The 24,553-nt window shown below is 49.6% G+C and overlaps 3 long non-coding RNA genes across 4 annotated transcripts; 1 reads left to right on the top strand and 2 right to left on the bottom strand.

Annotated features, from left to right (window-relative positions):
* Positions 1 to 1,281: 1,281 nt before the first annotated feature.
* Positions 1,282 to 4,650, bottom strand: LOC114590099 (uncharacterized). Its single transcript, XR_003704938.2, has 3 exons — positions 3,727 to 4,650; positions 3,403 to 3,513; positions 1,282 to 3,022 (listed from the first exon to the last, which is right to left on the bottom strand). It is a non-coding gene; the product is annotated as an uncharacterized LOC114590099 (long non-coding RNA).
* Positions 4,651 to 12,007: 7,357 nt separating this feature from the next.
* On the bottom strand, positions 12,008 to 18,556 carry LOC114589712 (uncharacterized). 2 transcript variants are annotated; one of them, XR_013390522.1, is made up of 2 exons: positions 18,295 to 18,556; positions 12,008 to 12,211 (listed from the first exon to the last, which is right to left on the bottom strand). It is a non-coding gene; the product is annotated as an uncharacterized LOC114589712 (long non-coding RNA). The 2 variants fall into 2 exon arrangements; XR_013390523.1 differs by lacking the exon at positions 18,295 to 18,556 and adding an exon at positions 17,262 to 17,714.
* Positions 18,557 to 18,972: 416 nt separating this feature from the next.
* Positions 18,973 to 22,621, top strand: LOC144325186 (uncharacterized). Its single transcript, XR_013390524.1, has 2 exons — positions 18,973 to 19,018; positions 22,066 to 22,621. It is a non-coding gene; the product is annotated as an uncharacterized LOC144325186 (long non-coding RNA).
* Positions 22,622 to 24,553: the final 1,932 nt, after the last annotated feature.

Below are 24,553 nucleotides of genomic sequence, written 5' to 3'. Positions count from 1 at the left end.
AAAGGAATGCTGTGATCACCAATAGTCAGCATGGATTTCTGAAAAATAAGTCATGTCAGACTAACCTGATCTCGTTTTTTGACAGAATTACAAGCCTGGTAGATGAAGGGAACGCAGTGGATGTAGTCTACCTTGATTTCAGCAAGGCATTTGACAAGGTGCCCCATGATATTCTTGTAAAGAAGCTGGTAAAATGCGGTCTTGACTATGCTACCACTCAGTGGATTTGTAACTGGCTGACTGACCGAACCCAAAGGGTGCTCATCAATGGTTCCTCTTCATCCTGGAGAAGAGTGACTAGTGGGGTGCCACAGGGTTCTGTCTTGGGCCCGGTCTTATTCAACATCTTTATCAACGACTTGGATGATGGACTCAAGGGCATCCTGATCAAATTTGCAGATGACACCAAACTGGGAGGGGTGGCTAACACCCCAGAGGACAGGATCACACTTCAAAACGACCTTGACAGATTAGAGAACTGGGCCAAAACAAACAAGATGAATTTTAACAGGGAGAAATGTAAAGTATTGCACTTGGGCAAAAAAAATGAGAGGCACAAATACAAGATGGGTGACACCTGGCTTGAGAGCAGTACATGTGAAAAGGATCTAGGAGTCTTGGTTGACCACAAACTTGACATGAGCCAACAGTGTGACGCGGCAGCTAAAAAAGCCAATGCAATTCTGGGCCTCATCAATAGGAGTATAGCATCTAGATCAAGGGAAGTAATAGTGCCACTGTATTCTGCTCTGGTCAGACCTCACCTGGAGTACTGTGTCCAGTTCTGGGCACCACAGTTCAAGAAGGACACTGACAAACTGGAACGTGTCCAGAGGAGGGCAACCAAAATGGTCAAAGGCCTGGAAATGATGCCTTATGAGGAACGGCTAAGGGAGCTGGGCATGTTTAGCCTGGAGAAGAGGAGGTTAAGGGGTGATATGATAGCCATGTTCAAATATATAAAAGGATGTCACATAGAGGAGGGAGAAAGGCTGTTTTCTGCTGCTCCAGAGAAGCGGACACGGAGCAATGGATCCAAACTACAAGAAAGAAGATACCACCTAAACATTAGGAAGAACTTCCTGACAGTAAGAGCTGTTCGACAGTGGAATTTGCTGCCAAGGAGTGTGGTGGAGTCTCCTTCTTTGGAGGTCTTTAAGCAGAGGCTTGACAACCATATGTCAGGAGTGCTCTGATGGTGTTTCCTGCTTGGCAGGGGGTTGGACTCGATGGCCCTTGTGGTCTCTTCCAACTCTATGATTCTATGATTCTATGATATGCAAGTTCTTTGGGATCTTGATGGTCTTCTGTCTAGGACCATCAGGGTTGGCATAGCAACTGGGCAGGGCTCCTGTGTATGTGCTGGTATGCTGAAGGGATTATGGCTGCCCTGTATCAAACCTTCCCCATTTTGTAGTCCTTCCTTCATGGAGTAAAATAAAAGTGGAACAGTGCAAATCCGATGTATGGTTAATTTTCTATGAATTTATAACAGAAGTGTAGCGTATGTAGTGTGTGAGTGTGAGTGAAGTTTGTAAAAACTGAATGATTGGGGGGGGTTTCCTGCGACACTGGTAACCCCCTCCCTTCTGGTGGCACCAATGTTCCCCTGGCCTCAAATGCCCCCTTGACCGCTCACCGCAACCCCATTCATCTCCACCGTCGCCACAGTCCTTGGTGTGGGCAGGGGCCACGCAGCTGCTTGGCAGGCACGGCTCACCTGGGGCGCCGGTCCGGGGACCTGGAAATGTTGGGACGATTAATGGGTTGCCTCCAAGCAATCTATCTGGTTGGTCAGGTTTTGGGGAGGCGGAAAATAAAGCTTTACTTTGGGGGCGACAGTTCCTGAACTACACATTGTCCAGTGCCACACTCATCACCGAGAAGGTCACCTGCGCTCTTGACATGCTCCAGATAAGGAGCGGCCGGGGAGGGTGAGGAGCCCAAGACCCACCTGGAAAGCACTGCGGATTCTTCCGGTGTAGGCCAGCAGGGGGCGCCGGGCGCCTAAGGGTGACGCAGGGCTTCGCCACAGGGGACAATCTGGCTTCCATGGCTCAGCTCCACTGGGAAGCTCCCATTGAGTCCTGCAGGGGAAGGGCGGAGGGGTGATGAACCAGGGGCCATCTAGCCTGACCCTTGCAGATGGGAACCATAGATATATAAACAGAGGAGATGGGACCCTGCAAGAGGCAGTGGTGGCCATCAATTTGCAACTTCCGCTCAGGATTTTCCCCAGGGTAAGCCCCATTTCAGCCAGCATACTCTGCACCCTCCTCAAATGCTTTGGCCTGGTTTGGAGGTTTCCTGGTAACCCCCTCCCTTCTGGTGGTGCCAATGTTCCCCTGGCCTCGAATGCCCCCTTGACCGGTCACCGCAACCCCGTTCATCTCCACTGTCGCCACAGTCCTTGGTGTGGGCAGGGGCCACGCAGCTGCTTGGCAGGCACAGCTTGCCTGGGGTGCAGCTCCAGGGACTTGGAAATGTTGGGACCGTTAATGAGTTGCCTCCAAGCAATCTATCTGGTTGGCCAGGTTTTGGGGAGGGTTAGGTTATTCAGGACACCAAGTGATGTTCCTCCCATGAGGTACAGTTTCCAGAGTTCCCTAGGAAAAGAAATGGCCTTGGGAACTAGATCTGTCAAGGGATTCGCAACCCTCAACACCCAGAGCAAGCAATAGTTCCCAGGGTGCTTTGGGGGACATCGTGGGAACTGTAGTTTGTTCTGTTTCCCAAAGAGACCCTCTCAGAGTTATAACTCCCAGAGTTCCCTTGGGAAAGGTTGTGCAGAATATTCTCTCCCCCCATAGGAAACTACAGTTCCCAGGGTGCTTTGAGAGATGCCGTGATGGGTTAAATACTATCTGCGAGGGGAATTGAAGCACATCTCCCTGATTCCTTTGGTGACGCCAAAACTAGTGTCAATGGATCTTGTCAGAGCAATCCCAGCAGTCGCAGGCAAAGTTGCAGGCGCCAGCACTTGGCTTCCTGGAGGCGGCCCAGCTAAGAAATGGAGGCCCAGCTAGGGAAAAAAAGGGGGAAGTGCCATTAAAAGGAGAGTAACAGTGAGAGAGATAGGGAGCATGGGAGACATGGAAGGGGCATCAAGAGGCAACTAGTCCAACCCACTGAAAGGAAGCTCAGAGCTATAATTCCCAGGACTTCTTTGGGAAATGAAAGAGGGAAGAGAGAGAAATAAAAAGCATAGAGAGAGGGATGGGATTCACAGCCCCCCTCCCTCACCCCAGCCCAGCAGGGCACCCCTCAGGCGCGCCGTCCTCACAGCAGCACCCAGCAGGTCTTCGCCCCCACCTTATCTGCAAGCCGGCAGGGTGAGGGGGGCCAAAGGTTGGCAGGGCGGAGGCAGAAACCCAAAAGATGCCCAGGGGGACAGAAGCCCACCTTGTGGGGCTACCCTGGCCTCCTAGGCGCTTCTTCTCTCGGGTGGAGCCTCCCGTGCCAGTGGCAGTCTACCTGGGCAGCTCCTGAAGGAGCTTAGCGCTCAGGGAAATGCTGCAAGGAAGAGAAGGAGGAAGAGAATAAGGATAATACTGAGGATAATGATGATAACAGCAGCAGCAGCAACAACAACAAACCAGAGAAAGGCCAAGGCCCCTAAGGCACTGTTGGAACTCCTCCCTGAGGGGATGGGGGGGGGCTCCAGCCTTCCTTCTCTGCAGGGACCCCTAACTTCTCCTGGGACCCCTCAAGAGATGAGGCGCCCACCTCACAAGGGAGACCAGTGCCACAAAATGGCCAGGCTAGGCCCAACTGCCCTCAACCAATATGGCGGTGGTGGCATGTCTTAATTTGCCTCTCCTCTGGTGGCGCCTCTTTCCGGTCACTCTGCCTTCATCTAAAATGGCCTCCTAGTACCCCTAGGACACGTGCACAGCAGCAACATCAACAATAAAAACAGCAGCAGCAGCAGCAAACAAACATTTGTGAGCCAAAATGGCGACGGAGGTAGCAGCCTAGCCAGAACCTCCTGCCTTCAATTAAGCTTTTAATTAGGTTTTAGCCATCTTCTGACCCTATGTTTATATTTTTAGTTGTCATTTTGTTTTCTTTGCTTTTAGCCTAGTGGTTTATTGTTTTAATGTTTTATTATCTACTATTTTACGGCTCAACTCGATTTAGCGTAAGAAGGAACACTAAAGAAGGTAGACTGCAGTCTTTGCAACTAACACACAGCTTTCATCCATTGAACATAAGACCTGGCCTTGATCTGATAAAAGGTCCAGTCATGGCCAACTCTGAGATTGCGCACTCCTCTCGCTTTATTGGCCGAGGGTGCCGGCGTACAGCTTCCGGGTCATGTGGCCAGCATGACTAAGCCACATCTGGCAAACTAGAGCAGTGCACTGAAACACCATTTACCTTCCCGCTGGAGCAGTACCTATTTATCTACTTGCACTTTGACATGCTTTCAAACTGCTAGGTTGGCAGGAGCAGGGACCGAGCAATGGGAGCTCACCCCGCTGCTAATTATGCTTGCTAGAAGGAAAAAACGAGGCATTAAGAGCCAAAACAGCATATCATATTTTTCGCTCTGTAAGACGCACCAGACCACAAGTTTTTGGAGGAGGAAAACAAGAAAAAAAATATTCTGAAAATATCTCAGAAGCCAGAACAGCAGGAGGGATCGCTGTGCGTGAAAGAAGCAACCCCTCTTGCTGTTCTGGCTTCTGGGATAGCTGCGCAGCCTGCATTCACTCCATAAGGCGCACACACATTTCCCCTTACTTTTTAGGAGGGAAAAAGTGAGTCTTATAGAGCAAAAAATACGGTAATTGGGACTCACAATTCCTCCAACGCAGAGAAGCGGCAGAAAGCCAACACCTTCATTCCTAGCTCGGAAACAGAGCAAATTGTGAGTAATGTTGCTGGGGGAACCCTCCCCCACTCTAAGAAGGAAGGAGATGATCCGACCCCTCCCCCCTTTCAAGGAGGGAAGGAGATGATTTCACCCAGAAAACAGGAGTAGGAGGGATCCCCCCCAACCCAAATGCTGACCCACCCATGTCTTTAGAACAAGACAAATAGAGAAACTTGTTGTCAGAGACTGCCTCCAGGTCCCAGCTCACAGAGGACCAACGCTAGCCAGCGGTAATATACAAAAGTCTTTATTAAAGTACATTATCCATTTTCAAACCCTAGCGTGCGTCTCTACGTCTGGACACTAGACCGGCGAAGCTCCGTCTGAGTCTCCGCCCCCTGTACACCAGCTTAAGACTCTAGCCTTACTCCACCTTTTCCGTCTCTCCTTCCGCCTCTGGGTCCTACCACCCCCCGGGGTCCCTTCCTTCCTGGACGCTTCGGAGGCGGACCCCTCGGACTCTTCCCCCTCCCTTCGGCGGGCTCTAGGACCCGGCTCCCTATCCGGGCTGCTCATTGCGCCACCCTCTTGTACATTTGAACTTGGCGCGCGCGCGCTGCCTCCGACCTTCCTTTTGACCGTTTCCTCGCTCTCTGATGCAGGCGTGGCTAACCCTGACTCATGTCCTTCCGCTGACGGAAAGCTGCCTGCTGCCGATGCCTGGGACTCCTCCCCTCTACTGCTCTCCGGTGGGGAAGCTGGTCCCGATTTCCAGCTGCTGCTCTCTGAGTCCCCTCTGGCCCCTCCTTCCTGAGGTGTTCCCTCTGGCAACCCCCTAGCTCTGACCACGGGAGCCCCTTTCTGTGAATCCTCCGATTCGCTGGAGAGACTTAGAGACCTCAGGCGGCTCTCATCGCTCACTTCCCCCTCGGATTCCTCCCCCTCGGTCTCTAATTCCTCCCTTTCCTGTCCCTCTGCTCCTGAGCCCCTGACATCCATCCCCCCCTCGAAGCCCCCCCTTCCCCCCTCCCCTCCTTCCGGTGTGGGTACTGGGTGCTCCGTCGTAGCGGGGGTGAGTGCCGGATACAGTTGGGCCCCCGTGTCGTACATCAAACCGGCTAGGTCCGGCTCGTTCTCCATGCACTCGTTGACGTCGATCTCCTCTGCTTCCATGTCTCTGCCTCCGTGTTCGAACCCCACGTCCTCCCCCCACACGTCCATGTCCGTCTCGCCCCCGTTCCCCTCTGAGGGTGATGTCTGCCAAGGACCCCCCAGCCACTTCCTGCGCCACTGCTCCTCTGGTCGATCGTCCCACCAATAAGAGCGGTCTGAGGCAGACCCCGAGGGCGAGCCCTCCGGGGAGCGTGTGTCTGGTGCCGGTTCCTCGTCCGAGGCGAACCCCTGGAACGTGCTGGCTGAAAGTGTGGGTGTGAAGAGCCAGTCGTCGAAATACTCGGCTGGCATGGGCCTGTGTGGGAAGAGGGCATGAAATTCTTCCTTGAGCAGAGGCTCCTCCAAGGCATAGTCCGGCACCCAACTGTTGGCACTGGCCGGGGTACCCTCTCTGGCTAGGAGATACTCTACTCCCTCTTCCCCCCATCTCGAGTCTAAAATCTCTGTGACCTCGTTGATGTGCCCCCCTCTTGGCGACCTTCCCTTTCTGGGCCCTTCTCTTAGCGGGTCTGGCGCTGTGCCTGGCTCCTGAAATCTATGAGGTGCTTTGTAGGGCGTGAGCACCGATCTATGGAACACCGGATGCATTCTGGAACCCTCCGGAAGTGCTAACCGGAAGGCCACTGGATTGACCTGTGCCTGGACTTGGTAAGGCCCTAGCTGCTTATGCCCTAGCTTCTTCTTCGCTGACGATCTGGTCGGCACTGCTTGCGCTGCTAACCAGACCCAGTCTCCCACCTGTATGTCTTCCCCAACTCTTCTGTGTCTGTCAGCCTGCAGTTTGTATGCGTGCTTTGCTAGTTCTAACTGCCTCCTGAGCTGTTCGTGGACTTCCTGCAACTCCGACGCTAAGGCTTCCGCTGCCTGTGGCTCCCCCTCCCCCACTCTCTCTAAACCCGGGAAGGTTCTGGGATGCCTCCCGTTGTTGGCGAAGAACGGCGTCACCCCTGTCGACACGTGCTTCGTATTGTTGTAAGCGAACTCTGCGAGGGGCAGGTAGTCTACCCATGTCGTAGGCTGCTGATTGGCGTAGCATCTCAGGTACTGCTGCATGATGGCGTTGACCCTCTCCGCTTGCCCGTTGGTCTGTGGGTGTCTCGCCGACGCTAGGTTGATCTTGACGTTCAGGATGCCCATCAGCTTCTGCCAGAAGTTCGAGATGAACTGTCGCCCCCGGTCGGAGAGAATAGACCGTGGCAGACCGTGGACTTTAAACACGTGGTCTTTGAACAGTTTGGCGGTCTGTTCCGCCGTGGCCACCTTCGCACACGGAATGAAGTGGGCCATTTTGGTAAACATGTCCACCACCACTAGCACTGCTGTCTTTCCCCTCGAACTGGGCAGGTCCATGACAAAGTCCAGGGCCACCCTCTCCCACGGTTCCGATGGTGTCTGCAGCGGTTCCAGCAGTCCCGCCGGCGGTTTGTGAACTGACTTGGCCCTCTGGCAGGTGTCGCATCTCGAGACGTAATCCGCTACTTCCCCCCGCATCTTGGGCCACCAAAAGTCTCTGGCCACTAATTCTACCGTCTTTTCTTTGCCAAAGTGCCCGGCGGTGGGAGCGTCGTGTAGCTGCTGCAGTACCCTTGCGCGGAGGTCATCTCCCGGCACGTAGAGCGCTCCCTTGCGGATGAGTAACCCGTCTCTTATCTGGAACTCGTCGTCCTTCGCCGTGCCCTTGTGCACCTCCTCCATCTTGGCTCGTGCGAAGGGGTCCTCCTGCAGCGCTTGACGTACGGCGTCCAGGTCCACGGTTGCCGAAGCGCATGCCCACGCTTCCGGTGCGAAAATGTGCTTGGCCGCCGACGGTGCCGCCTCCTCTAGGTATTGCGGCTTTCTGGACAATGCATCCGCCATTACGTTGTTGTCGCCCGGGATGTACTCTATCTTGAAGTCGAAGTCCGCGAAGAACTCCGCCCATCTAATGTGCCTCTGGTTCAGGAACCTCGCCGTGCGCCAGTACTCTAGATTCTTGTGGTCCGTGCGGACCTGCACTGTGTGTCTGGCTCCGATAAGGAAGTGCCGCCATGCCTTGAACGCTGCATGGATGGCTAGCAACTCCCTGTCCCAGATGGTGTAATTCTGCTCCGACTTGCTGAGCTTCCTCGAGATAGAAGGCGTACGGCCTCCAGTCCCCCTGCTGGTCTTGTTGCAACAGGACGGCTCCCACGGCTCTGTCTGAGGCGTCTGTCTCCACCCTCATCGGTCTGCTGGGATTCACATGCAGCAGCTGCTCTTCGGACGCGAAGAGGCGCTTGAGTTTCTGAAAGGACTGCTCCGCTTGCTCCGTCCAGATGAATTTCTTCTTCTTGGAGCTGAGCGTGTCGGTGATGGCCGCCGTCTGCATAGCGAACCCCTTGATGAACTTTCGGTAAAAGTTGGCAAAGCCGACAAACCGCTGGACTTCCTTCCGATTGCGCAGGCTTTTCCAGTCCAATACTGAGCGAACCTTGGCGCTGTCCATGGCGAGCCCCTTGTCCGACAGTTTGTAGCCCAGGAAATCCACCTCCGTCATGTCGAACTGGCACTTCTCCAGCTTGGCGTACAGCCTGTGCTCCTTCAGTCTCTGCAGAACTTCCCTGACATCCCTCTCGTGCGCCTCTCGCGACTCAGAAAATATCAGGATGTCGTCCAGGAAGCATACGCACTTCTTGTAAAGGAGTCCCGCCAACACGTGATGCATGAAAGCTTGAAAACAGTGAGAGCCATTTTGTAATCCGAAGGGCATAACGCTGTATTCGTAGGTGCCCAGTGGCGTGAACATGGCCGTCTTCCACTCGTCGCCCTCCCGCATGCGAATCAGGTTGTACGCCCCTCGCAGATCCAATTTGCTAAAAACGCGTCCTTTCCTCACCGTCGCGAGCAGGTCGTCTATCTTGGGCATGGGGAAGGCCGAGGGCTTGGTTTTCGAGTTCAAAATTCTATAGTCCACCACAAGTCTTTTTTGGGGCGTATCCCGCTTCTTCACAAAGAATACTGGACTGCCTCCCACCGCTTTCGACTCCCGGATGAACCCGCGCTTCAAATTGTGATCTATGAACTCCCTGAGTTCCTGCAGTTCATCCTCAGACATGGAATACAGTTTCCCGGTTGGCAGCGTCGCCCCCGGCAGGAGGTCAATCTTGCAGTCATAGGGTCTGTGTGGAGGTAGCTTGTCCGCCTCCTTCTCACAGAATACCTCCAAAAATTCCGCATACTTGAGAGGCACTGCTTGCAGCGTGCCCAAATGTAGCTGCGGGTCATCCTCTTCCCCTTCTGGGCTAGGTAGGATGCAATGTTCCGCACAGTAGGAGGAGCCAAAAGTCAGTTGGCGTTGGTACCAAGCCAATGCTGGGCTGTGCCTGTGCAGCCAACTCATGCCCAAAACTACGGGCGTGTCCGACAATTGGGTGACATTGAAGCTGATGACTTCCCGGTGATTGCCAATTTGCATCACCATAGGTGGTGTCTGCTGTACCACCTGCCCCCCCAGCAGTTCCCTGCCATCTACTGTGACCACCTTCAGGGGCAGCGTGGCTGGCAGTAGCGCTATGTTGTGTTGCTGAATAAACTCCAGTCCTATAAAGTCCGCATTACTGCCAGAGTCAATCGTAATAGGCACTTCTAAGGTGAGTCCATTGGGCAGCTGGAGCGATGCGGTGAGCTGCACCACTGGTTTGGGCGGGAGGGGGTCTGTGGGCTGCAAAATCTCTGGGGACTTCTTCACTGACTCGTCTGGCTGGGCCCCAGTGCCTCCGTTTCCAGCCAGACTCCGTCGTTTCCCTGCTGTGGTCCTCTCTGCTGAGTTGCTTCCATTACTGTCAATGAAGCTGCAGTGTGCTTGTGGAGCCTCTGGGGACACTCTTTCGCCATGTGCTGTCCACTGTCGCAGATATAGCACTTCCTGTTCCCTCTAGGCGGCTTCGTTTTGACTGCTCCCGGTGTTAAGGCTCTGGTTGCTGAGTGAGCCCTAGCACCGCCAATCTCCATCGGCTCTTCGCCCCCTCCCTGTGGAGGCGTGGACTGCGCACGCGCGACATCCCTGGGCAAGAGGGGGGGCCCTCTCGCTGGTGTGCGTCCCCAACGCCCTTCTTCTTTGCTCCATGGGCGTTCTTCCAGCCGCACACCCGCCGTTAGCGCTCTTTCAACCACTTGCTGAGTGCTTGTGGGTCTCTCCCCCCTTGCGATCTCATCCTTGACCTGCGGGTTCAATCCCTCCCAAAAGAGGTCTCTAACAGGCGGAGAATCCTTATCCCAACCCAGGACGTTGACCAATGCAAAGAAGCGGGCATGAAACTGCCTTACGCTGGCTTTCCCTTGTCTTAGCCCAAATATGTCCTTCCGGGCAATGTCAATGTCAATGTTTGATAAAAAGCAGGAATCCATTGCTTTAATGAATGCATCTGCGCTCCGGAGCGCTGGATCCTTATCTCTCCACAGATTGCGCAGCCATGCTTTCGCGTCCCCTTGCACATGGGACAAGATAAACCCCACCTTCTCTTGCTCATCTCTAAAGTCTTTTTCCAGCAGTTTCAGCGCAAACTGCACGTCTGCTCGGAAATTGGGGTACTGCTGTAAATTCCCATCGAACTGAGATACAAGGCTGCCTCCTCTCCTCCCCAACCCAATCCCCTCGGATCTGGGTCCCGGTTGCCCCTGCTTCGCAAGCACTTCCAACCTGGCTTGGAGATCTCTGCAGGCAGCAGCCGCTTCGTCTTCTCTCTTCCTGGATGCGATTACCTCCGCGTTGAGTTGTGTCACCGCATTTTGCAAGGCAGCTATTTGCTGTTCGGTAGTTATTTCGCCTGACTCTTGTGAGCTCGCGAGGCACCAGTCTTCTTCCCGCGCTGCGTATACTCACGCAGCGACTCCTTCGGTGAAGAAAACTGATGAAATCAGAGACGGAGCTTACTGTCAGAGACTGCCTCCAGGTCCCAGCTCACAGAGGACCAACGCTAGCCAGCGGTAATATACAAAAGTCTTTATTAAAGTACATTATCCATTTTCAAACCCTAGCGTGCGTCTCTACGTCTGGACACTAGACCGGCGAAGCTCCGTCTGAGTCTCCGCCCCCTGTACACCAGCTTAAGACTCTAGTCTTACTCCACCTTTTCCGTCTCTCCTTCCGCCTCTGGGTCCTACCACCCCCCGGGGTCCCTTCCTTCCTGGACGCTTCGGAGGCGGACCCCTCGGACTCTTCCCCCTCCCTTCGGCGGGCTCTAGGACCTGGCTCCCTATCCGGGCTGCTCATTGCGCCACCCTCTTGTACATTTGAACTTGGCGCGCGCGCGCTGCCTCCGACCTTCCTTTTGACCGTTTCCTCGCTCTCTGATGCAGGCGTGGCTAACCCTGACTCATGTCCTTCTGCTGACGGAAAGCTGCCTGCTGCCGATGCCTGGGACTCCTCCCCTCTACTGCTCTCCGGTGGGGAAGCTGGTCCCGATTTCCAGCTGCTGCTCTCCGAGTCCCCTCTGGCCCCTCCTTCCTGAGGTGTTCCCTCTGGCAACCCCCTAGCTCTGACCACGGGAGCCCCTTTCTGTGAATCCTCCGATTCGCTGGAGAGACTTAGAGACCTCGGGCGGCTCTCATCGCTCACTTCCCCCTCGGATTCCTCCCCCTCGGTCTCTAATTCCTCCCTTTCCTGTCCCTCTGCTCCTGAGCCCCTGACACTTGTTTCCAGCAGATTCCAGATATATACCCTTACCAAGAGATTTATATGATGTCAGCAGAAACTATGGTCTTAGTTCTTCAAAGACTGAATGAAATTTTCACCAAAATAACTAATATAGAGGAATACTTGGATAATTGCCCTCCCTCTATAAATTCCCAAAGGGCTAAAAGGAGGATTAGACACAACTATGCATGCGAACTATCAGTACAAGTCATGGATGAAATAAAGCCTTGCCAAGTCCTCCAAGTGAACCAGATAATGCTTGAGATTCATCAAAATGAGTACAAGTGGATGAATTGCAGGTTAATTATGACGTCCTTATCTCAGCTTTTGACCTGCCATTACCAAAAAGTAGATCTGAAAAATTTCCATTTCCTGCCCAGCATAAGAAACATCACACACCTATTTATGACTTTTAGAATGCCAGCTCTTCCATCTCGACTTATGGAGATGAAAAACATTTTATGGCGGTCTCACCTTCTTTACCTGATAAGGGTTTTCAAGGATGAGACAGTGAGGCAGCCAGTCCCCGGCAGAGAACCAAAGCAAACGCCAATAAGAAACAATACCTGCACGAAGGAGGAAGATAAACCCGTGAGTTTGGAATTAGAAGAATTAGAAGAATTAGAAGAACTGAAGAGGAGATTATTGAGCATAAAGACTGAAATCTCAATTCAAAACATAAGGACATTATAGCTCGGAACACAATATCGAAATATGCCCAATAGCCCTTCATCTCGAGGAAAGACGACTATGCAATTCCCTGATCTTTTCCCAAGCGATAGCGATGGAGAAGATGAAACTGGCAACTCTGACACTCTCATGGCAACAACTTCTAAAGAACTTCATGTCGCAGATAGATTGCAGAAACCAAGCACCCAGGCTATACTTGGGCCTTTGCCTAATACTCCTAAAACTTACAAGAATGACTGACTCTATTGCATCTTTGGTGAGATAGGACGGACGGAGTCTCTGAACATGAAGCGGCTCTCTGCTGGCTAGTGACCTCCATTTTACAGCACATGCCTCTTTAATACTCCCAAAGGCACAGAAAGAGTTAATAGCCTGGCTACCTTATGAGGGAGAGAGGGATTGACAGTTAGTGGACTAGTGTGGGGCTCCCCTCACTACCTGGGGTGTGGCTGGATGGGTTTTACCTATTGGGGATGTTTGTCCTGCTGATTTTTCATCTCAATATCATACCTTTTCAATTTGGGAGACTTGGCCCAGGGATGTTATGTTATCATTCCTCTACAGGGGAGGCTAGCGTGGGGTCTGGGATTGCCACCGTCAAAGGGCAAGGGAGGTACGGCAGTGGGGGTAAATATTATCTATGAAGGATTTTGAGATGCGATGATGCTCGAACCCCTTCCAAGCTACGCCCCATCCCAAGGGACATGAACAGGGATTATCCATCTCCGTCATTGGTGCTGTGCAATGCCAGGTCCATAGGCAATAAAACTGCCACCTTGCGAGACTTATCTCGCTGGGGGTTGACCTGGCTTGTGTGACAGAGACCTGGGTGCACAAAGGCGAAGTATTCACCTTTTATGAGATGTCACCACCAGGTTTCTCCATCCTCCACCAATCGCGGACTGTGGGTCGGGGGGGGGGGAGGGTTAGCGTTGTTAATCCAGAAGGATTGCTCTTTCAGGGCTCTGCCATCACATCAATCTCCAGCACTGAATGTGTTGGCCTAGTGTGGGGCACAAAGGAGAGCTTGGCTGTCTGGCTGGTGTACCAACCACCAGTAGCCACCCTGTCAGGCCTGTTGGATGTGGCGGCAGGCTGGGTCTTGGAGGTTTTGGGGGACTTCAATGTCCATGCTGATGCCACGCCCTCCTCACAGGCTCTGGACCTGGTGTCTTCCATGGCAATATTAGGGCTCTCGCCACATGCTGGATTTGATTTTTGGTGCGGGTATAGTATGATTTTTGGTGAGGATCATGTCCTCACTTGTGGAAGTGCCATGGTCTGATCACTACGTTCTGAAAGCCAGGATTGACTTCCCGCCCCCACCCCGCTTGGGTGGTGAGCCTATTTGGGCTTGATGTATTGATGTAATGAGGCACAGGATAATGTAAAATTACAAAAGGGACAAGATAGGGTTGACCCCTGTCACTGTTATTGTTTATTTTAGTTACTGTTTATTTTATTGTTTATTGTATATTTGTATTAGAGACCCTGGCAAGGAACAAAAGATCTGATGAAGAAATAAAAGGTATAACAGATGGGTGCACAGCAAATAAAAGGAGATCATTTGTAGATGACCTTGTAGGAAACCTGTTGGCGAGTATACCAAATATACACAATATATGAGGTCGGACAGGTGGCAGGATTCAAGTTAAATAAAAATAAAACAAACCTACTGGTGAAAAATATGACAGAACAAAATAAAAATGAGCTACAACTAGCAACACAATTGATAATTGAGGGGAAAGGTGAAGGTATGGCTAACAGTCAAGAATATAAATATTTTTAAGGATAGGTATGTAACAACGTGGAAAGAGATAAAGAAATTACGGATGTCTGGGGAAGGATGAATTTATCACTTTGGGGAAGAATTTCAGTTATGAAAATGAATGTACAGTATTGCCAAGAATGTTATTTTTATTTCAAACAATACCTGTGGTCAGTGGAGCTTCAAACAATGGCAAAAAGATGTATCTAAATTCATCTGGCAGGGGAAGAAACCAAAGATTAAATACAAACTATTAACAGATAGTAAAGAAAGAGGTGGCTTCTCTCTGCCGAATTTGAAATTATATTATGAGGTGTCATGTCCCTACTGGCTATAGGAATGGATAACTTTTAAAAAATACAGATATTCTAGACTTTGAGGGTCATGATAGCAGATAGATGCACATCTAAGGTATGAGAAGACCAAAGTGCATAAATGGTTTTTGAATCATTTGGTAAGAAAAGCAATTTATGGGGGAAATATAAAAACTTGTTGGAGCAGAAGACATCATAGTGGCTTTCCCCAGGGAAGCGATATGAGAAAGACTAATGCAAAAAATGAATGGGCAACCTATAGAGAGTTGCTTATGGAAGTAGAGCAACAATTGAAATTGAAAAAGTTTTGAGGATATAAGACAGTAACAGACTGGTTGCAATATCAATTAAATGATGTGTTTAAAATAGATAAGAAAATTGGATTCAGTAAAGAAATTTCAAGGTTTGAAAAATCTTTAATGGAAAATAATGTGGTTACTTTCTAAAATGTATAAATTGTTGCTAAAGTGGCATACCAAAGATGAAAAAGTTAAATCGGTAATGATACATTTGGCACAAGATATTGGGCATAATATCCAATTTTCATCTTGGGAAAAATTATGGAGGGTTAGAACTGCTTCAAATGTTTATTGGAAATGCAAAGAGAAAGAAATGTGGTGGACAAAAGCATTCTGAGAAATGATTTATAATGAATTGAAAAAAATGTTTAAAGAAACATTTGCGAAAAATCCAGAGTCTTTTATTAGGTGTTAAATAGTGGGTAGACATAGCAGACAACACAGCAATTTCTCCAAAGCAGCTCTTTATTTGTAAGCTGGAACAGAACAGAATAGCAAACAGCTCAGCCGGCCTGCTTTTATAGGCAGCCGGCTGTCAACATTGTAGCAACAACAACCCAGGGTTTCCCGCCTAAAGTAACTGATGTGGACCTGTGTGAAAACTATATACTATACACGATACTCTGGGTGGCTAGGGTGAGAACTTCAATACATAACACCAGGTTTTTTAGGTGCCGAAATTCCAAAGGAGCAGAAATGACTATTTATGTACGCGATGACAGCAGTGTGGATACTATTGCAAAGAAGATAAAGTCCTGAGCAGAGATGAATGGTTGATATGGCGAAATTGGAAATTGACTGGGAAAATCAGAAACCAGGAAGAGAATAAATTTAAGAAAGAATAGGAAAAAATTATATTGTATAAGCTACTAAAAACTTTAGCAGGATTTGAGAAATGCTTGTAATGTACAAAAAAAAGGTAGAAAGATTATTTTTATATTAAAAAAAGTAATAAAATAAGGGAAGCAGCTGGGGAGGGAGATTGATAATGGGAACCATGGAAGGGTGGAGGGGAGTCGAAGGATTCAGGGAATCCTAAATGATGATTAATGTCTGAATTTAAATTTGTTATGTAAAACTTAATAAAAATATGTTTTCATTTAAAAAAGGATAATGTTCCAAGTATAATAATACTTTATTATTATAATAAAGTGCAAATATATAGATATAGCTAGCAGTATGCAGTAGAGCTGCATACCAAATTTGGTCAAATCCCAAACTCAATCAAACCAGTTCAAGGCACAGATCCACCTTCCCTGATAAGGGTTCCATGACAAATCTAAGCTCCAATTCCCTCCACACAAAGCAGCCCATCATATGCCCATCAAAGCACTTTGCCCATTCAGTGACCGGAATGGAATGCTCTATCCCATACCAATAGTCAACAGATAACAGTTGACCTTAACTGCATAGTTCTGTGCAGGTTTCTTTTCTTCATCCCTTCACAAACTGCAGATGCAGAGTTCCTGATTTAGTTTGCAAATTGAGCATATAGGAGGACCTTGCTGTGGCCCTGGCCCCTGACTCTGGGGTTGCGGCACTCATCTCGCTTTACTGGCTGAGGGAGCCAGCGTTTGTCTGCAGACAGCTTCCGAGTCATGTGGACAGCATGACAAAGCCGCTTCTGGCGAACCAGAGCAGCACATGGAAACGCCATTTACCTTCCTGCCGGAGTGGTACCTATTTATCTACTTGCACTTGACGTGCTTTCAAACTGCTAGGTTGGCAGGAGCAGGGACCGAGCAACGGGAGCTCACCCTGTCGTGGGGATATGAACCACGGACCTTCTGATTGGCAAGCCCTAGACCCTGTGGTTTAGACCACAGCACCATCCATGTCCCAGTCCACCCTAACCTTATACCGTAACCCTAAACCCTACCCACAACCTGACCCTAACTCCTAAACTGTAGGACACCCCTTACCCCCTAAACCACAGATACTTCTTGCACCTTTAGGGTTAGGGTTGGGTTTGAGTTAGGGTTAGGGCCAGGGTTAGGGTAATGATTACAATCAGGGTTAGGGTTAAGTTAAGAGTTAGGTTTAAATTAGAATTAGGGTTAAGGTTAGGTATAGGGTTAAATTTGGCTTAGGTTTAGGTTTAAGGTTAAGGTTCGGTTTAAGTTAATATTAGTGAGTGCTAGGGTGAGGGTTAGGTTTGAGTTAGGGTGAGCATTAAGGTTAAGGTTTGGGATAGGGTTGGGTTTGAGTAAGAGAAGAACAGCAGCAGGAGCAATATAATTATATTATTTATACTCCACCCATCTGGCTGCGTTTCCCAAGTCACTTGTGGCCGCTTTCAATAAAAGGTAAAAACATGAGCGGATGCTCATGAATGCTCATGAATTTAGAAACTCTCAATTCCCATAGAATTCCCAAAGAAGACCTGGGAATTGTAGCTCTGAGCTTCTTTACAGAGGGTTGGACTAGATGACCCTTGGTTTCCCTTCCATCTCTACCATTCCATCTCTACCATTCTAGTATGCTCCCTGTCTCTCTCTCTCTCGCTCACTCACACACTCACTCCTCCTTTTCATGGCAGTTTCACCTTTTTCTGCACTCCTAGCTCGGAAGGGCTGAAGAGGCTGTGCTGTCACCATGTTGGGCGAGGGCAGGGGTACCGGAAGGACGTGCCACCGGAGGAGAGGCAAGAGGACAGGAAGGGGAGGGGAAAGGGCGGAAGAGGTGCTGCGACGCTGGGCCAGCAGAGACGTGCCGAGCCAGGCTGGCCCTCTCTCTTTCTCCCAGCTGCTCTCTCTCGACCCCGCTCTCCCCAGGGTGCAGCCCCGCCCCGCCCTCACCTTCTTTTCTCCCCCAGTGGCTTTCTTCTAGTGCCGCCATTTTGGGCTGTGCTGCCGCCATGTTGGGCGAGGGCACGGGTACCGGAAGGAGGTGCCGCCGGAGGAGAGGCAAGAGGACAGGAAGGGGAGGGAAACGGGCGAGGGCAGGGATACCGGAAGGAGGTTCCAACCGGAGGAGAGACGAGCGGAAAGGAAGGGGAGGGAAACGGGCGAGGGCAGGGATACCGGAAGGAGGTTCCAACCAGAGGAGAGACGAGCGGAAAGGAAGGGGAGGGGAAAGGGGGGGAGAGGCGCTGCGACGCTGGGCCAGCAGAGACGTGCCGAGCCAGGCTGGCCCTCTCTCTTTCTCCCAGCCGCTCTCTCTCGACCCCGCTCTCCCCAGGGGGCAGCCCTGCCCCCCGCCCCGCCCTCACCTGCCTTTCTCCCCCAGTGGCTTTCTTCTAGTGCTGCCATTTTGGGCTGTGCTGCCGCCATGCTGGGCGAGGGCAGGTGTACCGGAAGGAGGTGCCACAGGAGAGGCAAGAGGACAGGAAGGAGAGGGAACTGGGCGGAAGAGGCTGTGCTGCCGCCATGTTGGGCGAGGGCAGGAGTACCGGAAGGAGGTGCCAGCGGAGGAGAGGCAAGAGGACAGGAAGGGGAGGGGAAAGGGCGGAAGAGGCGCTGCGACGCTGGGCCAGCAGAGACGTGCCGAGCCAGGCTGGCCCTCTCTCTTTCTCCCAGCCGCTCTCTCTTGACCCCGCTCTCCCCAGGGTGCAGCCCTGCCCCCCGCCCCGCCCTCACCTGCCTTTCTCCCCCAGTGGCTTTCTTCTAGTGCCGCCATTTTGGGCTGTGCTGCCGCCATGTTGGGCGAGGGCACGGGTACCGGGAGGAAGTGCCACCGGAGGAGAGGCAAGAGGACAGGAAGGGGAGGGGAAAGGGGGGGAGAGGCGCTGCGACGCTGGGCCAGCAGAGACGTGCCGAGCCAGGCTGGCCCTCTCTCTTTCTCCCAGCCGCTCTCTCTCGACCCCGCTCTCCCCAGGGGGCAGCCCTGCCCCCCGCCCCGCCCTCACCTGCCTTTCTCCCCCAGTGGCCTTCCTCTCGTGCCCCTTTGTGGAGGGATGGTGCGGGTGGGCTGCGGAAGCCAAACGGAGCCTCTCATGGGCAAGGAACTGCAGCTTGCCGCCCCTGCCTCACGCGCGACCACAACAGCAACACGCGCGAAGGTGGGGGCCGGCCTTCTCCCTCGCAGGAGAGAGCGACTCTGCGCGCATAGGGTTCGCGCATCTCATATATGCTTACACAGGAAGGGAGGTATTTTGTTAGAGCATTCAAAAAATATGATGTCATGCCTACCAATGGAAGTGACACAGTCCAGAATCAAGCTACCTGCACCTGCCACCTCGCTCTGGCTGGCTGGGGTGGGGAACCTGGGGTCCTCCAAAAGTCGCAGGACTAGGACTCCCATCAGCTTCAGCCAGCATGGGAGATGCAGCGCCCAGAATTGCAGCTCTGCTAACTCTTTTCAGTTAAGTATTGACATTTTTCTGTGTTTAGCAGTCACTATGCATCTTTGGCTCGCCTGTCCATTGCCCCATCCCCATCCTCTTGCATGTCATCTTACCACATGTTACATGAGCTGGGCTCTAGGTGTTGCATACCACAGAGACATGCAGAATGCCATAGCAGAAACTGCAGGTGACTAGTCTCCTGATTCATCAGCAGATTTTAAAAAAAAATAAATACGTTTTTTATTACATTTTCATTTCAAATACACAAACAAAATACACAATTTCATACCTTTCCTTACTCCCCGTAGAGCATTGACTTCCCTCCTTCCCTTCCGCAGGTTTTCTTATTCCAATCTCTAATCCACAGTTCCTGAGTAGTATCTGAACCATGACATAAGATTTATTTCAGTCCTGCTAACGTCCTCAAACTTCAACAGTTCTCACTTATATAATCCATAAATTTACTCCATTCTTTTTGGTACTTTGTTTCCTCCTGATTGCGGATCCTATGGATCAGTTTTGCTAATTCCGCATATTCGAACATCTTCGTCTGCCACTCCAGTTGGTAATTCCTGTGTTTTCCATTTTTGGGCTATCAAGATACTGGCAGCAGCCGTTGCATAATCTTTGGTCTGCCTTCTTGATATCCTCCTCCATCAAACCTAGCAAAAAAGCTTCGGGTATCTTTTTTAATTTGTTATAGATCAGTTCCCAATTTTTTTTCATTTTGTCACATGTCCACCACATGTGGTAGAAATCACCATCCTTTTCTTTGCATTTCCAACAAATTTTACTACTCGTCCTATACATTTTTGCTAGTTTGACAGGTGTTAAATACCAGCGATATATCATTTTCGTTACATTCTCTTTTAGAGTAATGCATGCAGTAAATTTTAAATTCTCATTCCAAAGTTTCATCCATGCATCATAATCAATGTTGTGCCTAAAATCTATTGCCCATTTTATCATTGCCTCTTTTATCAGTTCATCTTTTGTGTTCCATTCTAGTAAGAAATTGTACATTTGTAAAGGTTATTTGGTCCTACTTTCTAGTATATCAATTTGAAATTTAGAATTTTTTTTATCATCGAATCCTAATTTTTTATCATCCTTAAACACGTTCACTTGATGGTATTGCAGCCATCCTGTAAATTTCTCCTCAATGCAATTATAGGGCTTCAGTTTCCATCCTTTCTCTGTTTTCATCAGAATCTCCTCATATGTGGCTCACCTCCCCTCCATGTTCAATTTCTTTACTGTTAACATTTCAACTGTGAGACCCACCACGGTGATTTCCTTTCTTTTTCTTTTTTTAATTTTTTTTTACTGAACTTGATTTATTTATTCACTTGTGACAGAAAAAAATAATTCTCTCCCAGTATTTGTTACACAAGTAGAAATGTAAGTTGTGTTCAACTTCAGTGTTTTCCCCTGGAGGGTATCTCTTTTGCTAACTTGCTAATTTTGTGTGTTTTCTTCGTTCCCAGCACAGCTCCAGTTTCAAGAGCAGATGACTCTTATTTTGCCTTTTCCTCTGCTCTTGTTGCAGCCTCTTCACGCCACTTGGCTTTCTTTGCTAAGTTCCAGCTTGTGAAGGATTCATGGCGTTCAACAGCCCTTTTATCAGAGGCAATCACAGCAAAGCAAGCCATGATTGTCAGGGCAATCATAATGTAACAGGCCTTAACTCGGGCTTTGTTCCTTGCAGCATCCAGCATCTCTGGCCTGCAAAAGAAATTGGGTTGGAACCAATTAGAGCAGCGTTTTTCAACAACCTTCGGTGTTTTCCTTTCTAACAGATTCTTGTTTCTATCCCATACCTCATACAAGGCACTCCGTATCACATGGTTTGTAAATCCTCTGTGCACTTTCACTTTAGCATACCAGAGATAGGAGTGCCACCCATATCTGTTATTGTATGCCTCCAAATCTAACAGGTCTGTGTTTTCTAAAATTATCCAATATTTTATCCAACATAAGCAAGCCACTTCATGGTAAAGTTTTAAATCAGGTATCAAAAAACCACCTCTTTCCTTTCTATCCGTCAGTATTTTAAATGTAATCCTTGGTTTTCTCCCTTGCCATATACGGTAAAACGTGAGAGAACCTTCTGCCATTCTCTGAATTGTCCTGTGCCTCTAATTATAGGAATCGTTTGAAATAAAAATAGCATCTTTGATAATATGTTCATTTTAATCGCTGACATTCTTCCACTTATTGACAACTTTAGTCTATCCCATATTTCCAAGTCTCTTTTAATCTCTTTCTACACTGGTTGATAATTGTCATTGAACAAATTTATATTCTTTGCCGTCATCCAGACTCCAAAGTATTTGACTTTCTTAACCACCTTGATTCCACTTTCTTGTTCCAATATTTCTATCTCGTTCTTTTCCATATTTTTAATCACCATTTTCGTCTTTGTCTTATTCAATTTGAATCCTGCCAGTTGCTAAAACTTCTCAATTTCTTCCATTGCTTTTTTGACACTCATTTGGGGTTCTTCTAGAGTTAATACTCTTAAATTAAGCTTAATTTTTTTGGCACCTATTTTAACTCCTTTTACCTCTGATGTTTCTCTCATATAATTTTCTAATACCTCTAATACCATTATAAATAATAGTGGAGACAGTGGGCACCCCTGTCTGGTTTCCTTTGTGATGTCAAATGATTCTGTCAATACATTATTCACTATTAACTTTGCTCTCTGTTCTGAATAGATTGCCTCAATTCCTCTCAGAAAAGAGCCACTTACCCATCATCCCCATACTTTTCTTCATAAATAACCAAGACAGGTTGTCAAATGCTTTTTCAGCGTCAATAAACATTAATATAGCTGATTTATTATTTCTAACCTCTAAGTATTCCAGAATATTAACAATGTGTCTTACATTATCTTTTAGTTGTCTGCCTGGTAAAAAATCTACTTGGTCTTTATGGATCAGTTCATTTAGTATTATTTTTAATCTGTTCTCCATAATGTCCGCAAATAATTTATAATCATTGTTTAACAGTGATATTGGTCTGAAATTACTGACGTTCAAATAATCTGTATCCTGTTTAGGGATCAGCGTTATATAAGCCTCTTTCCAGGAATTTGGTATCTTTCCTCCTTGTAGAATTGAGTTCATCACCTCACAGAGTACCAGTATCAGCTGTTCATTAAGAGTTTTGTAATACTTTGATTCCCCTTCATGGATCACAACCTTGCCATGGCGAAGGGGCTTGAATAACTCAGATAAGCTATGAACTGTGCCGAGCAGGGAACCCAAGATGGACAGGTCATAGTGGAGAGTTTTGACCAAATGTGATCCACCTGGAGCAGGAACCGGCAAGCCACTCCAGTATCCCTGCCAAGAAAACTCCATGGACAAAGACAACAGGCATATAAAAGTTATGACGCTGGAAGATGAGCCCCTCAGGCCTTTGGTCAGGGCGCAGCCTGACTCCCTCCTTTGGCAATCTCTACAAAGCTTTAGTCTATGGTTGCCATCAATTTGTATTTTAATTAATTTTTAGAATGTATTTATAATGTTGTACTGTTTTAGTGTTGTTAGCCGCCCTGAGCCCGGCTTCGGCTGGGGAGGGCGGGATATAAATAAAATTTATTATTATTATTATTATTATTATTATTATTATTATTATTATTATTATTATTTCTTCACCTGTTTCTTCACCTGTAGATGTGAGAGTTTTCCAAGTATTAGAGGCTTGGAAACTCTGTGTGCAGAAGGGATGATCACCAAAAATGCTACCGTACTTTTCGCACCATAACACTCAGTTCCCCCCCCCCAAAAGGTAAAGGGAAATGTGTGTGCGTGTTATGGAGCGAATGCAGGCAGGAAGAGCCGCTCTTGCTGGCTGTTCGGCAGCCTCTCTTCCTCCGCTTGGCTCGCTGAGAAGCCGGCAACAGCTGAACAACAGCTGAGTGTCGGGAGACAGCCTCTCTCCCTCCTGTCTGCCTGCTCTATGGCTTTTTGGCGAGGTGGGAGAAGGGAGGCAGCTTGGAAGCCGGCAAGAGCTGCCTGCAGTGTGTAAAAGCCAAGGTGGGAGAAGGGAGACAGCCTCTCTCCCTCCTGTCTGCCTGCTGTATGGCTTTTTGGCGAGGTGGGAGAAGGGAGGCAGCTTGGAAGCCGGCAAGAGCTGCCTGCAGCGTGTAAAAGCCAAGGTGGGAGAAGGGAGACAGCCTCTCTCCCTCCTGTCTATGGCTTTTTGGCGAGGTGGGAGAAGGGAGGCAGCTTGGAAGCCGGCAAGAGCTGCCTGCAGCGTGTAAAAGCCAAGGTGGGAGAGGGAGACAGCCTCTCTCCCTCCTGTCTGCCTGCTCTATGGCTCTCCCTTACACACATGTAAGTGGCTCTTACTCTGCTTTCTTTACAATGAGCTGGAAGGAGGGACAAAGAGGGCATCCCCTTCTGTCCCTCCCCCAGCACCTCACCGGTAAATTCAAACAAAGCGGCTTACAAGGCTCGTGTCCCTGCGTCTCCTCCTCTTTTTGCTTCGGTTAGAGGCAAGGCAGCTGCACAAAAGTGAGCTCCCCCTCTCTCTTCCTTCCCTCCCTCCCTCCCTCTTCCAACTTCAGAAAATATTGGGGGGACAGCCAGGTACGCCCCACTCACATACCACAATGGGGGGTGGGGGATGACTCCCTCAAATATTTAATGGGGGGGTGAAGGCACCTAGGCCCATAGGAGTTGGCTGCTTTGCCTAGGACAAATGTGAGCTCTCCATCTCTCTTCCCTCCCTCCCTCCCTCTTCCAATTTCAATAAAATATGGGGGGGGGGGCAGGTACAGGTAAGCCCCATCTCACAGACTGCAATGGTCTCAAGACAAAGCGCATGCACACTGGTACCTTATATGAATGGCAATGCCCATCAGCATGGGGGGAGGATGACTCCCTCAAATATTTAATGGAGGGGGTGAAGGCACCTAGGCCTATAGGAGTTGGCTGCTTTGCCTACGATAAGTGTGAGCTCCCCCCCCCCTTCCTTCATCACTATTGGAGATACCATACATTACTGACAGTTCCTTCATTCACGTGGTTACAAAGCACGGATCCACATGGATCCTAAGGATTTTTGCACTGGGTCACCCCAAATTCACCATCAGATCACATAGCATGTCCATGGCTACAGCTTGCACCAAAAAAAATCACGCACCCACTGTTGCCTGGGGCCACAGTGGTGCAAAAACGTGGTTGCAAAGTGGAACAGTGCAAATCCGATGTATGGTTGATTTTCTATGAATTTATAACAGAAGTGTAGCGTATGTAGTGTGTGAGTGAAGTTTGTAAAAACTGAATGATTGGGGGGGGGGGTTCCTGCGACACTGGTAACCCCCTCCCTTCTGGTGGCACCAATGTTCCCCTGGCCTCAAATGCCCCCTTGACCGCTCACCGCAACCCCATTCATCTCCACCGTCGCCACAGTCCTTGGTGTGGGCAGGGGCCACGCAGCTGCTTGGCAGGCACGGCTCACCTGGGGCGCCGGTCCGGGGACCTGGAAATGTTGGGACGATTAATGGGTTGCCTCCAAGCAATCTATCTGGTTGGTCA

Source organism: Podarcis muralis, chromosome 13, assembly GCF_964188315.1.
Source record: "Podarcis muralis chromosome 13, rPodMur119.hap1.1, whole genome shotgun sequence".
NCBI lineage: Eukaryota > Metazoa > Chordata > Lepidosauria > Squamata > Lacertidae > Podarcis > Podarcis muralis.
The sequence above is the reverse complement of the archived record's forward strand: the minus strand, read 5'-3'. Positions and strand labels throughout refer to the sequence as shown.